The 25344-nt window shown below is 38.7% G+C and overlaps 1 long non-coding RNA gene across 2 annotated transcripts in view; it reads left to right on the plus strand.

The window, feature by feature from the left end:
- Nucleotides 1–987: 987 nt before the first annotated feature.
- LOC115219989 overlaps nt 988–25344 on the plus strand; it is a 29192-nt gene continuing 4835 nt past the window's right edge. Inside the window, exons 1-2 of one of the 2 annotated variants that reach the window (XR_005002328.1) lie at nt 988–1056; nt 15740–16084. This is a non-coding gene — a long non-coding RNA (uncharacterized LOC115219989). Of the gene's footprint in view, nt 1057–8324; nt 8408–15739; nt 16085–25344 lie in introns of those variants that run through there. The other variant, XR_005002327.1, reaches the window with a different exon arrangement.

Raw genomic sequence — 25344 nt, forward strand, 5'->3', positions numbered from 1 at the left:
ATGAGATTTCATTGCTATTTCTAACAGATCCATGAGATTTGACTGCTATTTCTAGCACACCTAAGAGATCTAACTGCTATATGTAGCAGACCCAAAAGATTTGACTGCTGTTTCTAGCGGATCCAGACTTGACTGTTCATTCTATCAAATTCAAGAGATTTCACTGCTATTTCTAGCAAATCCAGATTTGACTACTATTTCTCAAAGAGAATTTGACTGCTGTTTCTAGCAGAGAGAGTAGAACGATTTCTTAGGGGTTTCAACTGCTGTTTCTAGCAGAGCATGTAGGACGATTTCTAGGAGGGTGGACTGCTAAAATATGCAGTGGAATCTGGATATGCTAGAAACAGCAGTCAAATCTCTTATATGGAAATCTTCATGTGTATGTGTGAGTGTGCGTGTGTGCTAGTCACCCACTCCCCACATTCGCTTGACAACCAATGTCAGTGTATTTATGTCGACGAAGCGGAGCGCCTTGACAAAAAGCGACCGATGGAATAAGTACTAGGCTTACAAGGAATAAGTCCTGGGATCGATTTGTTTCGACTAAAGGCGGTGCTCCAGCATAGACACAGTCAACATGTGGGGAAAAAAGTCAAAACTGAAGAAGTTGGCGGGAAAGGCGGGGACAAAATTTCACAATGCCGATTTTTGGCACACAGACACAAAAAAAAATACAAAGAAACAAATTTCGAAGAAAATGGTGGACGGGCGAAAGTCTTTCCAAGCTATGTTTTGGGGCGGGGACAAACACACACACATATACATGTAGTAGAATGTGCTACGCAGTGGGAGTGAATGCGGAACCTTGTGGTTGGGAAATTAGCTTTTTTTATTTTAGCTCAGTTTATTTGTCAAAATAAACTGTGAATGTATATAATCTAATTTACAATGGATTAATTTATCACCGTGGAAATACGGAACTATGGCGGCTGAAAATTGGGGTCTGACTTTTCGCAAAGCATTGTGGGATTGTCGTCTGTATGATTTCAATGGCGCGAGATTCAGTTTTTTATTGAAATTTTTATTGAATATTGGTCCTGCAGAGTGAAAGAAGTAAGTAAGAAATTATTATTAGACTGGAGAATGATACTCCACATCCCCATTAAGGACTTTTTCGTTTTCAATGTACTCGAGTGTTGTTGTTTCTGTTATTGTTGTGATGTGTGGTTGCATGTTCGAAATGTAATTAGATAAGTTGTCAACAGACATTCTAACTGATTTGTCAGTCGAGAAGCATACAATCTCTCTATTTTTTAATTTGTTATGGCCTTTCTTAATTTTGGTGTCAAGATCACGGGTCTTATTTTTTGTTCGTTTTTGTTTATGCCTTTGGGTGTAATTAGAGAAAGCTGACAGGAGTTTGGATTTAGTAAGGGTAAACTTTGCTGTACTGGAACGAAAACAATTGCAGCATGGAAGGTGTTTATAAGCCATTTAAGAAACACACAAAAAGCGTTAGATTCACTTTAATATTTAAATTTAATTTGTCAAAATATTTTCGTTGTTTTGAGACTGCGACTTCACTGACAAAATTCCGTGCTGCATCTGAGAAAGTAACAGTTAGTTCATGATATATATGTACGTACGTATGTATGTATGTATATGTGTACATGTATGTGCGCATGCCTATACGCATGTATGTATGTACTTATGTACTTGTGAGTATTTAGGAGAAATAGACGTGTCTGTGTGTGTACATGTGTATGTACTTGCGAACGTATGTTTATGTAATATGTGTCAGTTCAATTTGTATACTTGACTGTTACCTTGCCACTCGCTATGCAAGTATATCTCTTTCTCTCTCTCGCTCTCTCCATCTCTTTATATATATATATATATATATATATATATAGAGAGAGAGAGAGAGAGAGAGAGAGAGAAGCAGATTGTAACATAGATAAATATATAGACAGAAATAGATAGAGCATGAAGTAGGGAGTAGTAAAACAGGTGACAACTGATGAGCAAGTTATCTTCTTTTGGAATTTGTCCTGTACTTATCTCTCTCGTGTGTTTATGTAGTTTTCACTCGTTGGTGATGTCCTGTACTTGTATTTGTTTTGGTATTTTGTCCTGTATTTATCTCTCATTTGTTTACATATTTTTCACTTGGTGATATCCTGTACTTAATGTGCATTTATATATATACTTCTTTTCTATATTTTATCTCCGAGAATAGGTAATCCATATTAAGTCTGGCCTCTATCCTTTGACCTGTCCAGCATTGGAAGGTCTACAAGGAGCTTGTTCTCCACTGGCATAACTCACGGGCTCACTGAGGTACTCAAGCTACCACCCTGGAACAAGGACTAGACCTTATGGTGGATAAATGAAACTCTATTCATATCTTCATCCAGTGTTTCTGTTATTGTCTATGCCTCACTGCTATTGAACAATTGTTTTCAGTGTAAGCTGTAAAATGTAGTATTATAATTCTTCCTGCTTAGTAACTTCAACACCTGACGTAGTCATAGAGATATGTGGGCATGTCTTAAGCATTTTAAGTCTGGCAGAGCCAATTCCTTTCTAGATTCAATGTCAACTAATTTCTTCGAAGGTGAAAATGAGTATAAAAGAGAGAACATAAACCAACTAGTACCAGTTGTCAAGGGAAGAGTGGACACACACACTTCTGTAGAGTTTCTCTCTATCATATTCACTTCCAAAAGCTAAGGCAGAAGACAACTGCTGAAGGTGTTGCACAGTGGGACTAAACTGAAAACTATTTGATTGTAAAACAAGCAATTTCTGCTTTTTTCTATCCAAAATGATCTTTAACACAATGTTTAAACACTAATATCTATGCATACATGCATGCAATTATATATATATATATATATATATATATATATATATAATTAAGTCGATTACATCGACCCCAATGCGTAACTGGTACTTAATTTATCGACCCCTAATGGATGAAAGGCAAAGTCGACCTCGGCGGAATTTGAACTCAGAATGCAGTGGCAGACGAAATACCGCAAAGCATTTCACCCGGCGTGCTAACGATTCTGCCAGCTCACCCCTATCATCATCATCATCATCATCATTAACGTCCGCTTTCCATGCTAGCATGGGTTGGACGGTTCAACTGGGGTCTGTGGAGCCCGAAAGCTGCACCAGTCCAGTCAGATCTGGCAGTGTTTCTACAGCTGGATGCCCTTCCTAACGCCAACCACTCCGAGAGTGTAGTGGGTGATTTTATGTGCCACCGACACAGGTGCCAGACGAGGCTGGCAAACGGCCACGCTCGGATGGTGTTTTTTATGTGCCACCGACACAGGTGCCAGACGAGGCTGGCAGACGGCCACGCTCGGATGGTGTTTTTATGTGCCACCGACACAGGTGCCAGATGAGGCTGGCAAACGGCCACGATCGGATGGTGTTTGTTACGTGCCCACAGCACGGAGGCCAGTCGATGCGGTACTGGCTACGGCCACGTTCGGATGGTTTTCTTGTGTGCCACCGGCACTGGTACCACAAAGATACAATTCCATTAATGTTCATCTATTTTGATTTGTTTTGATTTTCACTTGCCTCAACAGGTCTTCACAAGTGTCACAAGAAGGAAGGTATGCACAGGTGGACTGACTACGTCCCAGGTAGGGGCCACAGGTTATGGCCTGACTAGTCTTGCCGGGTCTTCGGATGGTGTTTTTATGTGCCACCGACACAGGTGCCAGATGAGGCTGGCGAACGGCCACGATCGGATGGTGTTTGTTACGTGCCCACAGCACGGAGGCCAGTCGGTGCGGTACTGGCTACGGCCACGTTCGGATGGTTTTCTTGTGTGCCACCGGCACTGGTACCACAAAGATACAATTCCATTAATGTTCATCTATTTTGATTTGTTTTGATTTGATTTGATTTGTTTTGATTTCACAGACATACAGGCATATAGACAGACAGACATACATACATACATACATACATATATATATATATCATCGTTTAACGTCCGTTCTCCATGCTAGCATGGGTTGGACGGTTCGACCGGGGATCTGGGAAGCCAGAAGGCTGCACCAGGCTCCGCTCTTATCTGGCAATGTTTCTACAGCTGGATGCCCTTCCTAACGCCAACTACTCCGTGAGTGTAGTGGGTGCTTTTTACGTGCCACCTGCACTGGTACCAGGTGAGGCTGGCATTGGCCACGGTCGGATTGGTGCATTTTACGTGCCACCGGCACGGAAGCCAGTCGAGGTGGCACTGGCTTCGGCCACGATTCGGATATATATATATATATATATATATATATATAGAAGGCTCTCTCATTAGCCTTCGTGAACATGTAGGAGCTTCCACGTTGGCTTCCAGTTACCATATGAAGTTTAGAAGTTATACAGAAGTATGTACTTTCATACGAAATACACCTTTCAATAAGAGCATTAAGAAAGGGCAGATGGCAATTCATGTGCTCCCATATGAATTTATCATGTGATTATCACACAGCTGTTCCTAGCTAGTCTAGAGAATGCTGCTTGGTTGTTATCTTAGTATTATGGTTCGGCTTTTCTTTAATAGAATGCAGTTTCGCAGTTGTGTTTAATGTAAACCACAGGAACATATGGCATATATTTGAGAATTTCTAGCACACCTTTAGATGGCACCTGAACAGGGAAGGAGGTAGAAAGATAAAGGAAAAAGTAGAGAGAGAGGGAGGGAGAGAGAGAATGTGTAGGAGAGAGAAGGGAGAGGAGAGAGAGGGGAGAGGTGAGAGAGAGAGAAGTAGATAAACACCTACTGGACATTTGTTAAATGCTAATTAATCTATCTGCCTTTAACATTATTACATGCATAAGCAAATTTATGCACACAAACATATTTTCACATGCATACATACATACACACACTTGAAAGGAAGTCCTATTTTGCATCAGTATAAGCAAGTAGCTAGGCAGAATTAATCCAAAATACCTTGTCCTGTCTGTCTCTATCTATCTATCTCTCTAAAAAGAAAAGCTCTACTTTGTAATTTGTCCCCTCTGTGTTCAGCCCAGTGTGGCTAATAAAGAAACATATCTATCTATCTATTTTTTTTTTCCTCTTTCTTTCCTTTTATGATCACTTTTGATCGAAAACCAAACCCCCTTTTTTACCCCCAAAAGAAAAGCTCTACCTTGTAATTTGTCCTGTCTGTGTGCAGCCCTGTGTGGCTAATAAAGAAACATATCTATCTATCTATCTATTTATACACACACACACAGAGTTTTTATTTATTTATATATATATATATACATACATACACATAGGAATATCTATCATTCAACCTCCTGTAAACTTACCAACAAATAAACTTATTGAGAAATTACTGAGAGACGACATCCACATGGCAAACAATAGTCAAGCGTATGTTAACGTTAGCATTTAATGAAGAAGGGAAATATAGCGGCTGAAAATTGGTCTCTGACTTTTCGCAAAGCATTGTGGGATTATTGTTTGTATTGTTTCAACAGCGGGAATTTCTCTTCAACCTGGAAATATTTTATTTTAGCTTAGTTTATTTGTCAAAATAAACTATAAATGTATATAATTTAATTTACAATGGATTAATTTATCACCGAGGAAATACGGAACTATAGATGGATGCATGGATGCATGGATGGATGAATGGATGGATTGCTGGATAGATAGATGGGTGGATGGATGGATGGATGGATGGATTCATGGTTGGATCGATTGATGGATGGATGGATGAATGGTAGATGGATGGATTGATAGATGGATTGATAGAGGGATGGATGGATGGAGGGATTGATGGATAGGTTTCTTTATTGGTCACACAGGGCTGCACACAGATGGGACAAGTTACAAGGTAGAGCTTTTCTTTTCGGGGATGAAAAAAACAAAAAAACAAAAGAAACAAAAAAAATGGATGGTGTAGGTTTTCGATCAAAAGGAATCGTAAAAGAGAAGAAAAGAACAAAAAAAAATAAATAAATAAAAAAAGAAAAGGAAAAGGAACAAAAGAAAGGAGAAATGAAAAAAGAAGAAAAAAGGGGGAGAGGAAAAAAAAACGATCAATAGGGATCGTGTATCACAGTGTTATGATATATGGTGTAAAGGGGAAAGCAAGTAAGGTTTATCCGTGGGCAGAAAAGCCTACGAAAAAGACCACGGTAACCTTGGTCAATATTGTTATATGTTACCACATTTGTTTGCAAGTGGGTAACCCTCAGTTTTCAATTTCTGGGTTCATAGGATCATGCTCAAGGTGGCTTCGTCATTCATACGTGCCATCCTTGCTACATTCACCCATCTTTTTTTGAAACATTCGCTAGACAAAACTTGCCTCTCTACTCTCACTTTCCTTTTCAAGTGGTACTTGAAGAAGTTGATGAGAGATTGACCAGAGAGGAAAGTGTTTGTCTCCAATCCTTTCAGACGCGTCCACCAGATACATTCCTTCGCCATAGCCACAAGGATGATGAAAATAGCTCTTCCTTCCCGTTTGAAGGAAGGAGGCGTGACAATATTGATGATAGACTCAGCTGATAAACTGACTCGTCCCACACGTGACAGCAGTTGTTCGACATAAGCCCACAGGTCGGAAATTGTTGGATAGATGGATGGATGTATAGATTGAAGGATGGATAAATGGATGGATGGATGGATAGATGGATGAATGCATGGATGGATGGATGGATAGATGCATGGATGCATGAATGGATGTATGGATGGGTGGATGGATAGATGGATGGATAGATTGAAGGATGGATGGATGGATGGATGGATAAATGGATTGCTGAATTGATGGATGGTTGGATGGATGCATGCGTGCATGGATGGATGTATGGATGGATGCTTGGATGGATGGATGCATGGATGGATTGATTGATGGATGCATGGATGGGTGGATGGTTGGTTGGATGGATGGCTAGATGGATGTGTGGATTGATGGATGGATGGGTTGAGTGATGGATGTATGGATGAATGGATAGATGGATGGATCGATGTATGGTTTGATGGATGGATCGATGCATTGATGATGGATGGATTGATGGATGGATGAATGCATGGATGGATGGATAGATGTATGGATGGACGGATGGATGCATGTATGGATGGATAGACGGATGGATGGATGGATGCATGGATTGATAGATTGATGGATAGATGGATGGATGGATGGATAGATTGATGGACGGGTGGATGGATGGATGGATGGATGGATGGAAGGAGGGATAGATTTCTTCAGAAATTCTCCAGAATATAAAGAAGTTAATATTCTCTAATCTATTTTAAAAAAAAGTTATGTAATGATGGTATTGTTGCAGAAAAAAAGATACAGCTTGTCTCTGCAATGCCAAAATAATAATTCCCAAAATACAATGCTTCAAAGACTTTATATATAATTTTCCATTTAGTATCAAATAATTGTTTAGCCATGCCAAAACAAAAGAATATGTAGGAATTTAAGACACAATGGTATTATTGTAAGGGGCATTTGGCTGCTATTTCTAACAGCTCTAGATCTTATGTATTATTCAACCGTCACTGGTGACATACATGAATGTGTATGAAGTTATGTTAAGACACGATGGTTTTTATGGATGGTTCAAATTTGGGAAAAAATGGCGGGGCGAAGAACAGAAGTCTTACTGGAAAAATCTTAGGATTTTTTATAGGAGGCGCTTATAAGTCGCACCCCCAACTTCAGGTGAAAATTTCAGGGGAAAAAATACCTGAGTATATAGGCGCAGGAGTGGCTGTGTGTAAGTAGCTTGCTAACCAACCACATGGTTCCGGGTTCAGTCCCACTGCGTGGCATCTTGGGCAAGTGTCTTCTGCTATAGCCCCGGGCCGACCAATGCCTTGTGAGTGGATTTGGTAGACGGAAACTGAAAGAAGCCTGTCGTATATATGTATATATATATAAGTGTGTGTGTATATGTTTGTGTGTCTGTGTTTGTCCCCCTAGCATTGCTTGACAACCGATGCTGGTGTGTTTACGTCCCCGTCACTTAGCGGTTCGGCAAAAGAGACCGATTGAATAAGTACTGGGCTTACAAAGAATAAGTCCCGGGGTCGATTTGCTCGACTAAAGGCGGTGCTCCAGCATGGCCGCAGTCAAATGACTGAAACAAGTAAAAGAGTATATACCATATAACTTATTGTATATATATATATATATTAACAACAAAATCTTAGAAACATGTCTCATATATGCTGAAATTATATTTTACTTTAAGAAAGAATAATTCTTACAAGTATTATTTGTTAGTTGTCAAAATAAACTGTAGTTTGTATAATAATTTATCACTTTGCAAATACGGAACTATAGCGGCTGAAAATTGGTCTCTGACTTTTCGCAAAGCATTGTGGGATTGTCGTCTGTATCAACAGCGGGAATTTCTACTTCTTCGACCTGGAAATATTTGTCGTGTTTTTCACTGGAAATTGTTTGTAAGTTATTGCTTTTATGAATATATTGACTAAAAATGGATTTTGATGTATAACATGTGTAAACAAACATAACTTAATGTCGATTTAATTTTCTGTAACTGTGATAAACTTTATTTAACCGTTATGCCTTCTCGACTGTCATAAATTCCCAACTTGTCCTCTTTTCACCATTATGTATCTGCGTGTGTGTGTGTGTGTGAAGGTCTGTGTATGCATGTACGTCTGTGCGTTGGGCATCTGTATACGTGCTCCTGTATGTATGTGTGTTTGGGTGAGGTTTAGGGTTAGGGCTATATGGTTAGTTGTCTCAGGTCCACCTTGTTCGTCCCGCGGCTGCTACTCGTCATTCACTTTGTTGCCTCCATCTCTGTACTTTACACTTTTCTTTTCTAATAAGTCTTGTTCCTTTCGTGAAGTAGAAGACATCTCGTTTTATAAGTAACAAATATTCAATCATGCCACATTCCCTAATACAATAGCAGAAATGTAACCAAGGAAGGCAACATGTAGTTATTCTACTGTTTACCATAGGATATAGCGATTTCCTGTTACACGTATTTGTAAAGATATTATGTTTACATTATGAAAAGGAATAGTGGTTACATGATAACATCCGTTGCGCATCATGCATATTTCTATACCGCATACAAATGGCTATGTTTAGTACGTAGCGATACATGCATGCACACAATGCGCAGAGAAAGACGCATGTAGGAAAATAGATATAATGTGGGGATTTAAGAGTGTGTAGCGTCAGGAGCATTCATGTGCAGGAAATTGACAGGGGCTGTGTAGAAGATTATCCATTACGAACTGATTGAACAGAGCCAAACGGTCAACGTGGAACTCTATGTTCAACGGATGGAACAACACAACACGGCTATTCAAGAGAAAAGACCTAATCGGTAGCATGGAGCTCCTCTGCATCATGACAACGTCTTCCCTCATATCACCAAATTCAGATAGAGAGAGATTTTTTAAGGAGGTCTGTTTGACTATCTTTCTATCTATATATATATTTCTGTCTCTGTTTCACTCTCTCTCTCTCATATATATATATATATATATATTTATATATATCAATAATAATAAAGGATGAAATTAATTAATCAATTTATAATTTATAAAATTTATAAAACCTGGGACGAGGTGGTGAAGCACGACCTTCGAACTTTAGATCTCACTGAGGAAATGACTAGAGACCGAGACCTCTGGAAGTGTGCTGTGCGCGAGAAGACCCGGCAGAACAAGTGAGACCATAACCCGTGGCCTTCTACATGGGATGGAGCCAGCCTACGTATGCATACCTTCCCTTCTTGGGACACAAAACTCTACTTGTGAAGACCTGTTGAGGCAAGTGAGGATCAGAATCGAAATCGATCAATGGAAATTGCAGATGTGTTACCAGTGCCGGTGGCATGTAAGAGAACCTTCCGTTTCGCGACCGTTGCCAGCGCCAACCCGACTGGCCTCGTGCCGGTGGCACGTAAAAAGCACCATCCGTTCGTGGCCGTTTGCCAGCCTTGCCTGGTCCTCGTGCCGGTGGCACATAAAAAGCACCATCCGTTCGTGGCCGTTTGCCAGCTCTCTCTGGCACCTGTGCGGGTGGCACGTAAAAAGCACCCACTACACTCACGGAGTGGTTGGCGTTAGGAAGGGCATCCAGCCGTAGAAACACTGCCAGATTTGACTGGGCCTGATGAAGCCTTCTGGCTTCACAGACCCCAGTAGAACCGTCCAACCCATGCTAGCATGGAAAACGGATGCTAAACGATGATGATGATGATGATAATTAATAATCTCGTTCTGGCTATCCAGTTGAGTTCGAGGAAGAGCGATTAAACCGACTTTTGCACTAAAATCCTTGTCAAAAGGCAAGGGAACTATGAGAGAAAATGGAATGCTCCCACACTGCTATAGAGAAGCATCTTTATTCGATGGGAAAGGTGCAGATGTATGGAGGATGGGTTCCGAATGCTTTAAGTGACAACAACAAAAATCAATGAGCCACAATCTCTGCAGGTTTGCTTGCTCATCACCGCTCAACTCATGGACAAAAGCAATGATTTATTTACCGAATCATCACAGGCGACAAAATATGGTGCCTGTACATCAAAATGAAGCAGCGGAAAGGAATGGCTGAGCTCTGGTAAACAAGCGACACTGCACATGAAACAAGATCTCCATCTGCATAAAATGATGTACGAATTGCTTGAATGGAACCACATGGTCAATGCAGAATTCTATGTTCAAGAGATGGAACGACTCAACACGGCTATTCAAGAGAAAAGATTTAATCGGCAGCATGAGTTCTTCTGCTGCACAGCATTGCCCACCCCACATATCGCCAATATGACCAAGGAAGCAATTCAAACGCATGACTGGAAAGTACTGCCACATCCGCCGTACTCTCCTGATTTTGCACCAATGGATTTCTACCTCTTTCGATCTCTTTCAAATGCTATGCACAGAGTTTCGTTCAGTACTGATACAGAATTGAGAGCTTAGTTGGATCAATTTTTCGAGTCGAAATCGAGTGATTTCTACCAACAAGGTATTGAAAATCTTTTTGAACATTGGGAAGAAGTTGTAAACAACAAAAGTGAATACATTATTGATTAATTAGTTGTTATTTTTTCATTAAACCTTTTAAACAATTTAAATAAAAAAAAACGGCGGGAACTTAGTTGCCAACCCTATTTCTATATATATATATCATCATCATCATTTAACGTCCACTTTCCATGCTCGCATGGGTTGGACGGTTCAACTGGGGTCTGGGAAGCCAGAAGGCTGCACCAGGCCCAGTCTGATTTGGCAGTGTTTCTACAGCTGAATGCCCTTCCTAACGCCAACCACTCTGTGAGTGTAGTGGGTGCTTTTTACGTGCCGCCGGTACAGGTGCCAGACGATGCTGGCAAACGGCCACGATCGGATGGTGATTTTTATGTGCCACCGGCACGGAGACCAGACGAAGCTGGCAACGGCCACAAATCGGATGGTGCTTTTTACGTGCCACCGGCACAGAGGCCAGTTAGGGCGGTGCTGGCTATGGCCTCAACCGCTAGGGCATGGCACTGTTTCAAACAACTATCTACATCCATTCTCGCCACATGACCATACCAGTGCAAACGTCTCTCTTGCACACCACAACTGATGCTTCTTAGGTCCAACTTTTCTCTCAAAGTACTTAAACTCTGTCTAGTATGAACACTGACATTACACATCCATCGGAGCATACTGACATTACACATCCATCGGAGCATACTGGCTTCATTTCTTGCGAGCTTACGCATATCTTCAGCAGTCACGGCCCATGTTTCACTGCCGTGTAGCATGGCTGTTCGTATACATATATATGACAATTTTTCCAAGGACAATGGTTAAAATTCAAACTTGTTTTATTTTATTCTATTTATTCTTTTTATTTATTTTTTACATGCATACATATATAATTCATATGTATATTTACACGTACACATACGTATACACACATATACATCTACACATATGTACATACGTATCAAACAATGTACGCTCGTACGGTTAGATATAACTGCATATATGTATTTTAGTACCATGCATTTCAACATTTATGCATGGATTACTACTTGTAAATGAGAGAGAGAGAGAGAGAGAGAGAGAGAGGGGGTGGTATAGAATGGTCATCCTGAGTGGAATCTGGATGTTACTCCATTCGGATTTTCGGTTGAGAGTGGGTTTGTATTCTTGTATACAGACAGATTTATTGACCTGTCTCAGCATTGCATCAGTGGGATGTGTGGATAAAATGTTTAACTTAAGTCTCCCTAAGGAGCCCTTGTGACAGTCTACAGCATGCTGATAGAAGATGGAGTTTGGTTTCTTTTCAATGTAGTTGTCCAGGTGTTCTTTGAACCTATCATTGATACTCCTAGAAGTTTCACCTATGTATGACTCTGGGTTAGTCTCGCAAGCTCCTTCTTGGCACAATGTTCTTGGTTTTACAGTTCACATGTGGGTTTGTGGAACATACTGCACAATTATTTTGACATGGGAATCTATCGAAAGGATATGATCTACATAATACAGATTTGATAGTCCTACCTGTCTTTTCTACAACCTTGATCTTAAGGCCAGTTATGTGTAGGATTTCCTTGAATGCCTTACATAATTCGTTCTTAGGTGTGGCATCAACAAACATTACACTGTGAAATCTCTTGTTATACCAAGTATTGGTCTTATTTCTTTTCTTGGTGTCCCTCTCTAACCTATTCCAGAACTTGTTGCGGTATAGGAACCATACACTGTTTTCGTCATCACTTAGAATGTGTTTGAATCTTGGTTTTGCTCCTTTGTACACTCTGATTCTGTCATATTGTGTGTATCCGGGGCGTTGCATTCGGAATATGAAGTGCTGGATGTGTTGTCGTTCTTGTGGTTGGCATAGTGGAGATATACATTTCTCATTAATCTAACTAAGTCTGCCACCAGGATGTTGAGCTTGTTAGTACTCGACATCGTTGAGTTACTACGGATTACCAGTGGATTAGCCATAGGTTTACAAGAGTGTGAGTGGAGTAAACAGGATTTAACAGTTCCGTTAACCATAGTATTTTCTATCCACAGCTCAGTATCTAGGACAGGTAATCTGTTACTGGGGTGTTTAGAGGGGTAGTCTACGGTAACTTTTATACTGCTATGGATAGAGTTAGCCATGTGTTGTATAGCTGTCATCACCTGTTCTTCATTTAGTAGAGATTCTATCTCTGTGTCTGTATTATTATTACATTTCACAACAATGTTAATGTCGTCAATGTATAGAGAGTACATAGCTAAGTGGATGTTACAGGTCGCTAGGCACTGTTTAAACTGTCTTTCCCACCATCCAATGAAGAGGTTTGCAACATCACCGACGATCCCTACTCCAATAGCACCACTTTCGTCTGTTTATACAGTTTTTTGTTAAACTTAAAAATATGGGTTTTAAGTATAGTTCTAAGGCTGACACCGATAGCATGTGCAATAGTAGTTCTGATGTCCTGTACATCTGAAGGTGGGTAGTCTGCCTCATCAAACCCTGTCAGCGTTCACAATGGGTCTTTTTGTATGCTGAGGTAATGGTAGGTGGTCTACCTCGTTTGTTACGGGTAGGACAAGCATATAGAAGATTATTGTGTGACAGATACTCATTGGTACAATTCAGAGCCAGGAAGAGCCCTAGTTCATATATGTCCGCATTTTTAAATATCATATTGCTCTCACTAATTATCTTTATACATTTTTCGACAGCAAAGTCTACATCAATGGAAGGATATAGTGATACCACATCCATGATACCTACGATCTGCTCTCTGAGGTCACACGTGTTGTTGCATTCGCGGATCCTGCTAAGGAGGTCTTCAGTACTATCACGTAAATCTGCAGATAACTCTATTAAGGGTCTTATGAATTGTGAGAGAAAATATGATATTTTGTGGTTGTTTGCATTGTTGGCACCACAAACAGGTCGGGTAGGTGGCCCAAGTATATGATCCATGTGGATCTTATGATCTTTTCGAAGGCCATATAGGGGTGGGATTTCATTGTTGGTAGTTATGAAATTGTTTGCTGTGCATTCCTCAGACTGGAGAATGATACTCCGCATCCCCATGTGAGCATTGAGGACTTTTTCGTTTTCAATGTGTGGTTGCATGTTCAAAATGTAATTAGATAAGTTGTCAACAGACATTCTAACTGATTTGTCAGTCGGGAAGCATACAATCTCTTATTTTTTATATGATTTTTTAATTTGTTAAGGCCTTTCTTAATTTTGGTGTCAAGATCACGGGTCTTATTTTTTGTTCGTTTTTGTTTATGCCTTTGGGTGTAATTAGAGAAAGCTGACAGGATTTTGGATTTAGTAAGGGTAAACTTTGCTGTACTGGAACGAAAACAATTGCAGCATGGAAGGTGTTTATAAGCCATTTAAGAAACACACAAAAACCGTTAGATTCACTTTAATATTTAAATTTAATTTGTCAAAATATTTTCGTTGTTTTGAGACTGCGACTTCACTGACAAAATTCCGTGCTGCATCTGAGAAAGTAACAGTTAGTTCATGATATATATGTACGTACGTATGTATGTATGTATATGTGTACATGTATGTGCGCATGCCTATACGTATGTATGTATGTACTTATGTACTTACGTATGTGAGTATTTAGGAGAAATAGACGTGTATGTACTTGCGAACGTATGTTTATGTGTCAGTTCGAGTTGTATACATGATTGTTACCTTGCCACTCGCTATGCAAGTACATCTCTTTCTCTCTCTTTATATATATATATATATATATATATATATATATATTAGAGAGAGAGAGAAGCAGATTGTAACATAGATAAATATATAGACAGAAATAGATAGAGTCAGAAGAAGAATAGACATACCAACTACCAAACACCTAGAAAGATAGACAGCTTGATAGATATATAGATAAATAGATAGATGCTTATGTTTTTTTATTGCTACTCATCACTCATTTTGTCCATTTTATGTTTCTCACCTGTACTGCCCTTTGTAAAGAATTAGCAAACTGAGCTGTTTTGCAATAAAGGCTTGAATGGATTGAGAGCCATATGATAAACTGGTGAAGGAAGCATGGATTTAAACTCTGCCTTATTAGTTGCTCATTGGTGAAATAGCATAAAAAATATTGTTTATGGTTAAGATTTCTTAATTAATATCAGTTTCTATATTAGTGTATGCATCTTTAGTGAAATGATGATGAACTCTCTTACAATATGACTATGTGAATTGCTGAAATTATGGTATATTGTAAATTTCACGAATATTTGAATGACAGGAAAGCTATCCTGTTTCCTAACATGCAGATTTATTTTCCCAAGTCATTTGATTAATTGGTCATGTTTGTAAAACAGGGGAATGCCTCAAATTTTAGAGGAAGTGGTTAATTGATTAAATTGATCTTATTACTTGACTTGCACTTTTTTTATCAACCATGAAAGGAAGAGAAACAAAGTTAGCCTCAACAGGATTTGAAACTAGAATATAAAGAGCTGGTAGAAATATTGGAAGTTATTTTGCCAACACTAACAATTGTGCCTCTCCACCATCTTAAGTTTAATAGAATAAAATCTGTGAATGAATTTTGATGAATTTCTTGTGTAGTTTTAATGAAAGTTGGTCTCACATTGCTTGCATTTATATCTTTCCTGAGACATGTAAAAGTTTCCATTTGTATAATACTTGGCTGCTTGTCACTTCAAATAAAGAGTATTGAACTGATATTAAAGCCAAAATTTTCCTTTCGCTACTATTAGGATGTTTTTCATTTTTACTTTCAGGGTTAAAAAATGAACGATTACACTTATTGGTTTACATGCGAACTTTTGTTTATTTTATATCCTTCTATATGTTGGATATGCAAATTTCACGAAGCGTGGATAGACACAACTGTCTTCACACAACCTACTTCAGATTACTCCACTAAACACAATACTCTAATAAATAGAAACTCTGAACAATGTCAACAACTTCCATGAACTCCCATTGACTCTCTTTGTCTCAACCAATATGCTAATTTTTTTATAAGAGTTTTGCTAGTCCATTCTTCCAATCCCATAGGGGTGCCAGTTTATACATGTATATTTTACCAAAACAAGTATCCCCATGCGAAGCTTCACCTGTAAGTACATAACTTTTTTGTTAATTTATGTTTTCTGTTAGTTAACCATAGCTGTTTGTAAATTGAACACCTGTTTCTCTGTGTATATTGAACAATTTCCATAAGATATATATGTTTGCAAATGTAAAATATGTTTGTTTCCCAATGCCATGGTTTAGGGTCTAGTTCTACTGTGTGGCATTTTGGGCAAGAGTCTTCGACTATAGGTAGGGATCAACAAATGCATTTTTAGTGAAAGTGGTTGATGGGAACTATATGAAGCTTATTGCATGTGTGTGTATACACCATATCAATTATGTGATGCATGTTATAGGTAACTGTTGACAAAAAGTGCAAAATACTCATTGAAAAATCAAAATAATTTAGAGTAATGTCAATAAGGGATGTGGAATGGATAGTGAAAGGTCTGGCTTGGAAGGTGTCCCACAGTATTGCAGCCTAGGCCTATGTGTCATCTTGCTACTGCAAGAGAGTACAGACCATTGAATGTTTGTGAAATATTGGCATCTAAGATTATGAACTCTTTGGATTTACTGATTACCTTGATGTCAGTGAGATTGCCATTGTCAAACAAGAGATTTGTTACCTTAGTAAGTGTCTACCCTCCAACCATGTGTTCCTCTGAAGAAAAAAAAGACTAATATTTTATCTTTCATGAAAAAAGCTTCTGTGCAGTGTTCTTTCTGCTTATAAAATATTCATATTTGTGATTTCAATGAAAGCATTTGCAGAGATAAAAAATTTGGGATATAATTGGGAAACATGAAGCCAGAAAATGCAATAGTAATGGCTTGTTTAGTACTGCAAATGTGTTCGATTTTTGCATATACTGGGTAACTGTCAATCTCCTAGTGTGGAGCATGCTGTATTTGAGCACCAAATATGTGGGAGTATTTATGTGATCAAGATGAAAGGCAATTAGGTCTCTCATTAATTTCTGTTTGGTGAGTTGGCCCTGAGGAAAAATCTAGGCAACAAATTGAAATTAAGGCATGAATGCATTAGAGACACTTAGAGGATCTAGATCAAATTAAGTTTTTGATGGAAAAAATTGTTTCATGTTGGGATGAGTGAATTTGAATGAATGTCAATAAAATCTTAGTGTGCATGAAAAGCTTGAGAGAGATTTTTGAAAAGGTCTTAATATTAATGTTTCCATTGTGTTTTGCTTCAAAACTACATAGACATGACAGAATTAAATAGACATCCTTATAATTGTTAAAATTTATTTAAATTATTTATTAATTATTATAATGTGAATATCTAATATTTAGTAGACAGGCTCCTTGCATTTTTGAATGCAAGGACCCTAGCAGGCATGCTACTGATCTGATGAATATTCTCTTCATGATTTTCTTGCCAAGTTTCTTGCAGTAATATCAAAAGATCTGGCTTTAAGGATGCTTTCTTTTTCTTTTTAGGAAGTATCCCATCCATCATGCCTCAGAGGTGTTCAGTAGGGTTCATATCTGGTGATTGGCTTAGCTATGGAAGCTTTTTAATGCCATTCTCTTCCAACCAATCCTGGGTCTTTTAGTTGTGCAAGAAAGCCCTATCTTCCATAAATAGTGTTATTTAATCATTTTACCCCTGGAGGTTATAGGGAGAAGATTTTTCTATAATATGGACACATATTTATCTGAGTTTATGTATCCCTCACACTCCACCATTTCTGATTGACTATTGCTCCAAACTGCTCTCCAGACCATCACATGTCATTGTTGGCTGCAATATATTCACGTGAAAATATTGGTGACTGATTCTCCAGACCCACATTCGACCAGTGTCAGAAAATACAGCAAATCTGGATTCATCAGAGAATTTGACAGTGTCCCAAAGTGCTAGTGACCTCTCTACCATCTCACTTGTCCAATCTTTTCTCCATTTGATATTGGCTGGTCGAAGCAGTGTCTTCTTTCTTGCTGCTCTGCCATAATAGCCAATTTTGCGGAGATAACTGACAGCTATTCTGGGACTGACATCAACTTATTCTGCTATATTGGAGGCCTTGCAATGAGGATTATCTTACACACTTCTCTTAAGAAAGCAAAGTGTTCTGTCAGAGGGCCTTAGTCTACCTGGGTAAGGTGATATGGACTACTTTCCCCGTTTAGTGAATTGAAAAATTACTCTATTTACTGTAGAAAGTGGAATCACAATGTTTTCTGTGGTTTTAGGCTAAGTCAGCCTTGAAATAGGCGCAGCATATGGCCTCTTTGTAAATTGGACATTTTTAAGGCTTCTTTTGTACATGGCATGATTAAACAGTTACATATAGAACCTGAAACATATAAATGTCAATTAATAAAAAAATATAAACCTCTTCAAGTTATAAAAACAATGTGTTAATGGGTATCTATTTACTTTTGTCATGTTTGTGTACAAATGTATCATTTGTTACAACTGCACTTTGAAAGAAAAAGAAAACCTTTAGTAGAAAATTAGCATTAGCTACGACAATGTTACCCAACTATTAAATCTTATATTTTTCAAACTCATGCTAGGATGGAAAAATGAACGTAGGTATGAGACTTATTTTTACACATGTATTGATGCATATAAAACATGAAATTATGTTGTCTACATACTTAAATACTTGCAATTAATTCATTGTAAGAACATAGAAATTTGACAGGTTTTCTTGAGTTGTTGCTCATCTACAATAATCTGATAAGTTTGAGGTTATTGTTGGTTGCATAAGATTGTCATTGAATCTTCTCTCGACAGAAATATCTAATCATTTTATCCATACTAGCATGGGTTGTGTGTGTCATGTTGATATCTGTTTCAGTTTAATTCCCTCTGCAATAGTTTCTTTTTTTTGTGTTTATGCAATATGGTACTTTCATAAAATACAGTTGTCTCTTGCCTTACACAGTATTCTGTTTCTTAGTTCACTTTTGCACAATTTTGCTCATTTTCCTCTATTTGTTTCTTTTTGTTTTTTACAAATATAGAAGTAGTACTTGCTTCAGTTTCTCATTATATTTTGTTAATATTTTTGAATTTGAAATATTAAAATTGATTTCACTGGAAATGAAAATTCAATGTATAAAATTAACTTTAAACTAGATGTTCAGCATAAAATGCAAAAGTTTTACAAAAAGAATATCCTCATCATCATCATCATTTAATGTCCATTATCTATGCTGGCTTGGGTTGGACAGTTTCATCAGGGCTGGTAAGCTGAGGGTCTGCAGCAGACTCCAGTCTTGATTTGTCATTGTTTCTATGGCTGGATGCCCTTCTTAACATCAAGCACTCCATGAGTGTTGTGGGCAGGGGTTGTGAAAAAAATTGATGGGAAATTAATTACAATATATTGTCTTCTAAGGCACAGCATGTCATGAAAGGTGTCAGTCATTAGTCATTGCCTTTATAAGTTTCAACAGTCAAAGATCATGCATTACCACCTTGTCCAATGCCTTCTTATGTCTGCTTCTTCTGCCATGTAGCATAGTTGTCTGCACAGGTATAATAAATCTGGCTTTCACTCTGAAGGAGAGACCCTTAGTTACCAAACAGAGGAAGGAGCTCTCTGAATTTGCTCTGCCTATTTTTATTCTTGCAGCCACACTCTTGGTTCATCCACCTCTGCTACTGACTTTGTTGCTCAACAATCTTTATCGTACTCCTCTGGTATTTGATGAAGCCCATTTTCTGTACACTTTTAGTGTTTACTGTACATGTGCACTTTCCACATACAAAATATATTTTCCCAGTTTACCTTCCTCTGATATTGCTACACCTATTATGTGTTATACAGAGTACATCTACCTACCTGTTTCCTTCATATTGAGGATGGCCATGTACCTGAAGGGCTTTACGATTTATCTGTTTTCCTACTTACTAAGACTTTGGGTTAGGGTTGGGTAGGTTAATTCTGTGACCTTTCAATTCTAGACCTTGCTTCCGTACGCACAATTTGTTCTCTAGTTCTGGTAGTGATTTAGCTATAAGAAGAAGCTCATTAGTAAATAAGTGTGAAAACTCTTTGCTTTCACAAACACTTTATGTACACTGATTGAAGCAATGAAAAAAAAGGTCCTCGGTATACCTGAAACGTGAAGGAAAATATTTGGATAATGAAACAAATAATGTATGGCTAATTGAATGTAATGTAATAAATGATAATATATGAGTGTTCAGTTGTCATCCTCTATGCCCTCCCCAATTCCTTTGAGAGAAGCAAAGAAGACTAATAATATGTATTAAATGATTAACGAAAATAATAATTAGTGCAAGAGACCCTTAATCAATATTGACGGTGTGACGATCAAGGAGCAACGTGTCAGTTGTGCATCAGGCTTTTGTGTCAGTCTTTGCGAGTCTGGCAGAGCGACAAACAGGACAATTGCTGGATGGAGGATAAACTGCATCAGGCAAGGGTCACTTTTGGAAAGCAGGGGTTTCAAGGGGTGTTGGGGTATGACCACTTGTGGTAAAGGTGGGGTAAGTTGGCGTGGCTCTGTGGGTAGGCGGTGAGATGCATTTCTGGTCATGGTAATTTTGGAATCGGGAAGTGGGCATTGGTGTTGCAGCTGCATGAGGTGCTGTTAAAGTCGGTTGAGAAGGTAGTCTCATCACTGGTGTTGGCGTAGGGAACGCATGTGGTCCAGACACCATGAGCAGTGGGCCATGGGGAAGAAGCAGTAGATACTTCCAGAGGAATTTTGGCCTGATCCATCCACTCTCAACATGTACAGATCGAAATGACGTACATCTAAATGGCACCAGTTTTCCCCCCATTTGTAGGATTGGGTCAAACTTGGCTCTGGATTAGGACATAGTTCGAAAGAAGTGAGCATGTGTGTTTTGACAACCGTTCAGTAGCACTCATGTTGTGTTTACGCAGGTCTTCTTTTCAATAAGTCATAGTTTCATGCCATGTGGAATGTAGCTTGTACTTGCCGGGATGGATGGGAATAAAGTATTGTATAGGGCTGCCAAAGATGCACATGGCTGGGGACAAGTGTGTGTCCCAGTCAGGTGTATTTCTTTATTGTAGCATTGTGCACTGGAAATTGTCAGTGTTAAGGAAGCCATTGGTGTCAGTGTTGTCTGTAACGAGGCCCTTTATTGTCTCAATACCGACTTTGGCGCGGCAGTTGTCATGGGGAAATGCAATGGCAGTGATTCTCCCCAATTGTGGAAGAAGGTACAATGTCAGCTCATAGCTGATAGGGCAGTGTTAAGTGCCTGTGCGCCATTCGATGCTCCTTTAAGATGGTTTTCCAGACCTGTTAGGACATACCACCATTGTCTGTCACCAATTGACAGATGTACCAATGGGAATAGGCTTGATAACTCCAAGTGGAACATTCCGGTCGAGACCTGCTTTTACTTCCTCTTGCCAATGAACCAGGACTGGTATGGGCGTATGGTGGGCGACTGGTTTAGCATTAAGCGGATCGGTTGGTCAGACATCTTGGAGAATTGCCGATGGTTGCAGACGTTGAATGTGCTGGAGCTGTAGTATTGTAGCAGCTACTTCCTCAGGCGACAACGTTTTTCCTCAGTGGCTGGGAATGGTAGTGCAGTTGGATGAGGGGGTTGTATTTGTTGTATGTGGCAGGTGCATACATTCTGTGTCATTGTTGCAGATGATCGATGAGGCTTGTCAGTACTCTCTCCCATGGATTGTTTACAGGCCAACTCATGGCACAATCAGGTGCAGGACAGGGTACGTTGGTCATACTGACTCGCTTTTTGTCATAAATAAGTCTGACAACTTTTTGCTTTCACCAATATTTTACGCAGTCTGAAGCAACGAGTAAAGGGTCTTCAGTATACCTGAAATGTGAAGGGAAAGATGATGGATAATAAAATGAATAATATATGGCGAATTGAATGTAATGTAATAAATTGTAATATATGTGTGTTTAGTTGTAATCCTGTAATCAGCATAGAGGAGTTGCTAGGGTCTGCCTGTTTTATATTTATCTGTTATTACCTGAATGATTATGATACCAACAAAAGTCAAGTACATAGGTTTATACTTGGTTAGGTACTTCTCCTGGGGTTTCTTACCAGAAATATATCATGACTGGTGTTTCTTCCTGATACAAAACCAAATTGCATCTCATCTAGATTAAGTCTTTTCCTAATTAGTTGGGCTATGATCCTCTCCGTGATTTTCATCATCTGAAGAAATTAGTGCCAGTGCAAGCACTTTATTTTTAAAGCACACATCAGGCATATGTTAACATATCAGCAATGAGAAAGCGCTCTAATCGATGTCTACCTATATACATACATATATGCAGGGTAGCCATGTACTTTCTCTACAGCGACACACCTCTGCCTGTCTCTCTATCATACTACAGGTTAGGATGAAGCCACCTCTCTCACTACTAGCAGTCCACTCATCCTTGAAATTTACTTTTTAATTTTACTAGTGTCAGTGTTACCAAAACTTTTCTCAGACATAGAAACCATGTGAAAACAGACATTAGATGTACGTGTAGTAATTCATCTCAGATAGTGTGAAATAGTCCAACCCATGACAACATGAAAAACGAATGTTAAATGATGATGACACACATACACGTTAATTGTATTTCTTATATTAATTTCAATAATTAATTTGTTTCTATTTATAAATAAAAACAATTGATTTCGCATGAGAATGATTAGTTTGATGACTTGTGGAAGCAATGTACTGTGTAAATGTAAGGACAACTGTATTTATTAAACAAGTGTATATCATGATTCGACACAGATAAAACTTGACTTTCAAATGTTGGTTGATATTTTGCTTGTTGTTTGCATATCATGCCTTGTATTATAGATCCCAAATGGCCAAAGGTAAGTGGTCTTTCTTATTTTGGTGTGGGTTTGCCGTTAGGATTGGTTTTCAGAGTTTAGTCTATATTAGGGTCAGCTTGAGGATTTGTGAAGGGTTTTTAGAGAGAATAGTCAAGTAAGAGATCAAAGTTTGAACTAGGGGTTGGGATTTGGGGTGATGAGGAGAGTAGAGATTGAACAGGTTTATTTATAGTGTTGATGACTGTTTTATATCGGGTTTAGCATTGAAAAGCAGGGATGGGGGCTGGGTGCTTGGATAAGATGCGGATGTCAGGTTGATCCAAGTTATCTCCATGGTGGTCTTTGGCATGTTGGTAGAGTATAGAAGACTGTTTTCTGTCGTCAAGTTGTCTTAAATGTTCATTTATCCGTTCCGCAATGCTCTTAGACGTCTCCTCTATGTACATCATGTTCATGTCCTTACAAGCACCTTCTATGCATCTTATATTGTAAACTACATTTCGAGTTCTACAGTTAATACCAGGGCTAATTCTACATGCCATGCAGTTATCAATTGTGCATATGGTATTCTTAAACGGGCATGTCCTTCATAATTGTGACCTGACGGAGTTCCTTGGCTTTTCAACAATTTTAATGTTGAGTTTGGTCTCTTTCAGAGCTTTTCTAAATCTACGGGCTAGTTCTCCATGGGCTCTGGCCTCTACTAATATCACTCCTTGAATTTTTACTGGTGAGTGTGTATTTAATAATAAGGCACTAAAAGAGAAAGACTATCCCCAGACACAACAGAATATACACTGTTTTCGCTAATTACTCTTTCACTCACTTTTGCTACTTTCAGTTATTTGACTGCGGCCATGTTGGAGCACCGCCTTCAGTCAAACAAATAGAGCCCAGGACCTATTCTCTTTTGCCGAACCATTCAGTTACGGGTGCGTGAAAACAGCAGCATCGTTTGTCAAGCGCTGTTCGATGGATAAAGAGGCATACAAACGTATATGTATATATATATGTGTGTGTATGTATATATATATATATGTATGTATATATATATATATGTATATATATATATATATATATATATATATATGTATACACACACGATGGGCTTCATTTAGTTTCCGTCTACGAAATCTATTCACAAGGCTTTGGTCACCCCGAGGCTATAGTTGAAGACACTTGTCCAAGGTTCCACGCAGTGGGACTGAACCCAGAACACAGTGGTTCGTAAGCAAGCTACTTATCACAAAGCCGCTCCTACGCCTAGCAGCATATATATATATATATATATATATATATATATATATATTATAAATATATATAAATTATAAAACTGAAATGCGAAAAGTTTGTTTGTTTGTTGTCTGGAACGGTTTAAAGACCACTACATCCCGTCGGATTGACTCCAAAATTTACGGTTCGTGATCAATCATTCTCACAGAAATGCGTGCACAAACAGACACAGAATGTCATGGTTTAAAGGTCAACATGTTTAAAACAGAAATAGCTACGAGTTTGCCTATATGCATGTATCTATGTGCATAAGTGCGGACGTGTGTTTCCAGAATGTCTCAGTTTTAAGGTCAACATATTTAAGACATAAATAGGTACGAGATTGCGTCTTTGCATGTATCTATATTCGTGGGTGCGGACGTGCGAGTGTTTGTGCGTGTGTGAGCACAGTCCACCTATACCCAAGCTGGTTGCATCGTCTCATAAGAACCAGCCATGAAAGTTCCGGATCACATTAATGAACTCATTTGCATACAAACAATTAGGACTTGCCTTGAACTTGTCCGGTTAACAAACAGTAGTGTCTGAATGGGAATTAGCTTGCTTACCTAACAAATGTTTTCGAGTTCAGTCCCACTGGGTGGCATGTTGGGCAAATGTCTTCTACTATAGTCTCGGGCCGACCAAAGCCTTGTGAGTGGATTTGGGAGACGGAAACTAAAAGAAGACTGTCATATGTATATATATATATATATATGTAGCAGTAAGAGTGGCTATGTAGCTTGCTTTCCAAACACGGTGTTTCTGGTTCAGTCCACCTACGTGGCCCCATGGGCAAGTGTCTTCCAATATTGCCTCAGACAGACCAACGTTTCTGAGTAGATTTGGTACACGGAAACAGAAAGTAGCCCGTGGTATATAGATAGGTGTATATATATATATATATATATATATAGAGAGAGAGAGAGAGAGAGAGAGACATAGGTATATATTGACAGATATATGTATATACATATAGATATTTAAACATATAAGGGATGGCCATAATGGGACATCCGACTCACTAGAGAGAGCAGTTAAACTCCAAAAAATCGTAAAAGTCTGTCATGTCTGAATAATATATTCGAAAGTTACTTCCTCTTGCTCATTATAATTTATTAAAAGTAATATAATTGTATGTAAGGAAAGTAACTCTGGAAGATGTTATCTAGTTATCTCCCTTCCGAGAATTAATTTCCTTAAATATTTTTTATTGTTAAATTA

This window comes from Octopus sinensis, linkage group LG15, assembly GCF_006345805.1.
Source record: "Octopus sinensis linkage group LG15, ASM634580v1, whole genome shotgun sequence".
Classification (NCBI taxonomy): Eukaryota; Metazoa; Mollusca; class Cephalopoda; order Octopoda; family Octopodidae; genus Octopus; species Octopus sinensis.